Source organism: Vigna unguiculata, chromosome 8, assembly GCF_037176805.1.
Source record: "Vigna unguiculata cultivar grain cowpea cultivar isolate G323 ecotype 2 chromosome 8, ASM3717680v1, whole genome shotgun sequence".
Lineage (NCBI taxonomy): Eukaryota > Viridiplantae > Streptophyta > Magnoliopsida > Fabales > Fabaceae > Vigna > Vigna unguiculata.
In genome coordinates this window covers 9,962,708-9,968,707 of record NC_140799.1, presented here as the reverse complement: position 1 = coordinate 9,968,707, position 6,000 = coordinate 9,962,708, and positions in this window count along the sequence as shown.

Genomic DNA, 6,000 nt, shown 5'->3' with positions numbered 1-6,000 from the left:
CCTTGCCGAGTTATTTGAGAATGTTTTTAGTTAAATTATTGTAAGCGAAAGTCAATAAGACAGCTTATATTTTACAAAAGTAAATAAAACATTTATTGATTGGCTGGGAACAGTAAAGTGGACTGTTAAAATCAATTCAACATTTCTGAACAACTGTAGGGTATTGTCAAGTGTCCAATTATGGATGTTGAATAACATGAAAAAAAGGTTTAGGGATTAATCTTCGGTGTCAAACACACACAAAGGATAGTTTATTTATAATGATAATGGGTCAAGCCTAGAAATACAAAATGGGCTGAGTCCAACTACTAAGAAAAATACTACATCATCTAACCCTCGCTCTCAAGTTGGTGCATATAAATCGTATGTACCAAGTTAGTTACAAAGATAGTAAATTCTAGGTCCTCGAAGAGACTTTGGTGAGAATATATGCTAACATGTGCTCAAAGGAACATATTCGGAAAGTGCTAGTTAACTTTTTCTTAATTGTTGCATGTGTTGAATTGCTCGAAATATGAATCAATATTCATTTAAGCTTAATTGAGTATATATTCGTTATAGGTTTGAAGAAGGATTGAGTTTGTGGTGGTTTTGCTTGAGTTGTTGTAACAACTCAAGGCTTCAAATTTTACTAATCAGCAAGAGTACATTAAGTGGCAGAAAAGAACCTTGAAGGTTCTTGAGGCTAGTTTGTTTTTTGCCTCCACAACTGCGGTTGTTGAATCATTATTGATGATAAGGTCATTGAAGTTTCAGGAGCTTTTAAAGGGTTAGAGGACATTGAACATTTGGATGTCATTGATTGATTCTGCATGAAATTTTTGTTTTTGTGGAATCTTTGTTGCTGCATTTCTAGCTTATTGAATTGAATTTGTTGCTCAATTAGTGTAGATGTTTAAATTGAGTTTGTTTTTTAAGTGGTGGACTTTTAGATTCATGGAATTATGCTTCCTTGTGATTGTGTTAAACCAAACAGAGATTGGGTTTAGGAGAAGGAGTTGGTTTTTCATAATGTAACAAACTCAACTCCAAATTTCTGTCAAGAGATGTGCATTGCCTTTGAAGAAGGAAACTTTAGGAACCAAAAAATAATTGCATCTCAGTGATGGGGATTTTTTTTTCTTTTAGATTTGTTTGAAATGTTATATGACTTTTTTTTCATTTTTGGTTGTTATGTAATTCAAGTGTATTTTAAAGGTTGGTTACATTTCTTAAATCTTGGTTTTAATCTAGCAACAAATTTGGTGTGTTGTTATTGCATAGAACTTTATTCCAGGGAAAGATAATTGAAATGGTTTCCCCTCTTTCTTGATTGAGATATGATTTTGGCAGCTTTTTTAGTAACTAGTAATCTGCTTTGTGGTTTCTTTCACTAAGTTTGTTTTGATGGAAAACGACTTATGATTCACATGGTCGGGTGCACGACACTAAGTATGTGTTTGAGGCAAAGACAGTTAAGGCAGATGCCCTCTCAACTGTTTATTCTCATCCATCACTAACTACCTTTGATAACAAAATCCAGAACATACACGGGAGGAAATTAGGAAATTACATAAGTAGTTAGTGAGGAGTGTAAAGACAACATTGAGATCATCAATGCCATTGAAGTTTAAAAAAAAGTATGCATACATATACATATATATACCCAACCTGGTGAAGAGTTAAAAGAACCTAATATTGACTTCATCATGGAATCAAAAGGACATCAAAGATGGTCCGAACCATATTTAAAGTATTTTAAAGTGTGAGGAGTGTCTTGTTGTAAAGGTCAATATACCTCTTGTTTAAAAAAAAAAAGAATTAAGAGTTTGTGTTTTTTGGGTTATTCTTTGCATAATACTACTTATAGTTTATTGTTTATTGGTTATGAAATGAGTGAAATTTATAACTATTATTATGAAATCTATAAATGTTATTTTCATTGAATTTTTTTTTCTTAAAGGATAAATTAATTAAAACTATTTTTCTAAATGTGTGTATGTAAACGTGTTTATGATATTTTATGCTTATATGAATATATAAATATTATAAAAGATGTGAAACACATATGGTCAATTAATTTTGATACGGAGGACCTTGGTCATGTAGATATTATTGTGGGTATTAAGTTTATGAAGAAATATGATGATATTACTTTAACACAAGCTCATTATGCGGAGAAATTTTTGAAGAAATTCAATTATTTTAATGTAAACCAGTTTTAATGTCTTATTACTCATCTATTAAATTAAAGAGAAATTTTGATGACGGAATTTTTTTCTCATAAATATTTTTAATTTATTGATTCTTTATTACATTGGACAAAATTTTGTAGACTTGATATTGCATATGATATTGGTAGATTGGATTGCATAAGAAAGGTTGATTAAATATTAGAAAGGAAACATTAATTATGACATTCGATATATAAAATGTTTTGTTGATATTGAAGGATATACTGATACTTTATTTTATGATTTATCATAGAACTACAAATTATTATTTTAGATTATGTTATTGTTGAGGCAAAATTTCTAAAATATTATTTGTCTGATTTATCATTATTAAATAAATGTATATATCTCATATTTCAATACATTATGATAGTAAGTTATTATATCTAAAATTTCTAGAATATATTTTTTTTAATTTTTGTGAGCATGTTAAATTAAGAATTAATTAATAATATTTGTGAGTATACATATTATATTTCATATCAAATATTCAAATTTAAATTTAAAAACTAAACAATGTTAATTATTTCATTTAAAAAAAATTATATTGTAATATATATATATATATATATATATATATATATATATATATATATATATATATATATATATATATGCACACTTATTTAAATAAGTATATGTCAAAATTAAAACATTACTATTTTTATGTTAGCACATATTAATCATGATCATTAATAATAGTAAATATTGTTGTGTACTTAGATAAAATAGGAAGTAGATAACTTTTGAAAATAAATTATTTTATTCTAAGTTATTATTATAATTATTATACCGACATAAATAATTTATATAGTTTGAATAGATTTTTTAGATGCACAATTTATATAACAAATTATAATTATAGTAACAATTTATTATGAAGTAAATACGTCTAAACATTTTTTTTTATCTATTTAAGTTCTTAGTGATACTAACTATTATTTGTAATCATAAATAATTTATACTAAGATAAAAAAAAATGTTTCGATTCTAAAAATTTATTTACTGTATACACAAATTATTTTTTTTAATTTTATCCTTTAAAATATAATTATTAACTTATATTTAAAAAAAATGTAATTGTTAATTGTTTAAAAATAAACGTTATTTTGTATAAAATTGTCATAATTTCTTTTTATCTTTTTTGTTTATTCATATATTTGTAATTTCTGACGTTCATGTACTTTTTTCTACTTTTATTATTCTTCTCTTGTATATTAATTTAATCAATTTACATATATTAAGTTATAATACAATTTAAATATTCAAAAAATTGTAAGCACACATATGTGACAATATCTTTGTTTACACGAGTATATATCAAAAAACATTTGTGAAGAACAGTTTAACCTTTTTTTTAAAATAGTTAACAATATTTAATTTGTTAATTTAAGTCTGAATAACTGACCCAAAAATAATAATGTTTTTACTCATTAATATTATTAGTTAATTTTTAACTTAGCATAATCGCAAAAATTAAAAGTATTGAAAAATATATTAGAAACATTTGATCAGTCTTACTATTAGTGGTAATGTAAAATAGTTATTAGTTATAATGTATATTAAGGAAGATGTGTAACACTCTCTAGTGTAGTAGGAATTCACCCTACTAATTTCAAACATTTTATAGTTGATACCAATTATAAACATATAAATATATAAAGTGTATTTATAAAATAAAACTTAAAGTTTTTGAAAGAAAAATAACACTTCATTAGGAGATCTATACAATACAAAAATTATATACTTAAAGCCATCACTATTCTTTCTTAAGAACCAACAACAAGCCTATTGCTTTACAACCCTCTCATATGCATTATCCTTTGTTCACGTATATTATACGGTCATTGCAGGTAGACAAACTACAACACAATAAACATTAGGGTAAGGTAGTGTAATTACAACAATTTATAATATTGAAATTAAAACAAGGTATATTGAAATTCTTTTCCTTCAAATCAATCATCAATATCATATAAATCCTGAATGAATTGTCCACACAAAGCATTCTTAAAATGGCTCATACAACGCTGACATTTATCTCTACTTCTGAAAGACATGTGTATTGAGTAGCATAGACATCTTGCACATGTCATCTCCCACCCCTGTCTCATAAGTGTAATGCCCTAACTATTATATTAAATAATTATTATTTGATAATTTTTTTACAATAAGATTTTCCTGAAGAGAACATTAATAATTACATAACTTCATGTCCATATATATGTCAATATTTTACATCTTTATAAATGTTCATAAAATATTACTAAAACATATATTTTGTACACTATTAAGAGTTCTACATCAGAATAGAAGATTTTATATATATAATATCTCCTAAGGATATTAACATAAATTATCCACGAGTCAATCTTTAGAAGATTTTCCAACAATTTTCCAAATAGCTCTTACTGAGCATGTTCTTCTTCCACTTGTACAATGGGTACATGTAAATGAAAAATATGAAATCAGTGAGGTCTTTGTAAGCCTACTAAACTAACAATACAGACATTGGGAGCCTAGAATTGCACCCACGATAACAAGACTCAATCTTAGTTTATCAAACACATGGGTCCATATTTCACTTTTGATGATCAATTATGAACATCGAAAGTTACTTTGGAAAGTGATTAGGTAGTTAATAAAAACATTTACAACCATAATCATTTCTTTCTCGAAAATATCAACCACTTATCGATCCTTACAAGAGATATATACTCACTACCTAACATTGGCGATGATGAGCAAGTATCATATAGTCCTAAGTTCGGCCTGTGAATATCCTAGTTCAGGGCACTATTTTTTACCTATCCAAATATTCACCTACTTGGTGTTGGGACAACCCTTGAGAATCACCCTATAACGTGGAAATCCCAAAACCAGAGAAAAACCACAACCATTGTCTAATGACAACTAGAGAATAACACCATGTGAAAAATTGTACAATACATATACCACTCTCCCAAGTACACTCACACTCTCCAAAGCAATAATTTAACCCAAACCTCACAATATTCTATTACAAGAGTATAAGAAATAAGAAGAGTCAAATACAAGCTTAAAGTGTCTTTGTTGGGACAACAACCATCATGAACTCATAATCCATTATATAGTCACCAACACCTGCTCCCTAATTTATACTAGGCGATGTGAGACTTTTCAAGACATATTATTTTCGTCAATCCAATACTTGCTAGACTCCACCATGGTCTTTGCCTTTCATCTCAGAGTGTATCAAATTATGACTTCCCAAACACAAACACTCTTACATCGATTTGATCTCAACTCATTAGAACCAAACCTAAGATTTGAATAAACATACTCTTGGACATTTTTAAGGATCACAAAAATGTGATGACTATCAAGAAATGTCATTCTTGACCAATAATATATACACCCTCCAAACAAACACAAAGTGTATATGATAACAATAAAACATATAGATAACTTTCTTTTACCTAAGTACACTAAACAAAATAATATTTACTTTTACTTTATATATATATATATATATATATATTCAAAATATAAAATAACGTTGTTTTAAAATAATAAAAAATAAAAGCAAATAAGAATCAAAGCAAGAACTTTAAATAAATAACTATATATGGATTAAAATATTATAAACAAATAATATATATATATATATATATATATATATATATATATATATATAATTAATATAAAGGACTAATGCATGACTTGAGACGAGAAGAATAAATAAGTTGGACTAATGTATAACAAAGATAAAATAAAATAAATACGACCGGTGTGTAACTAAAGTTAA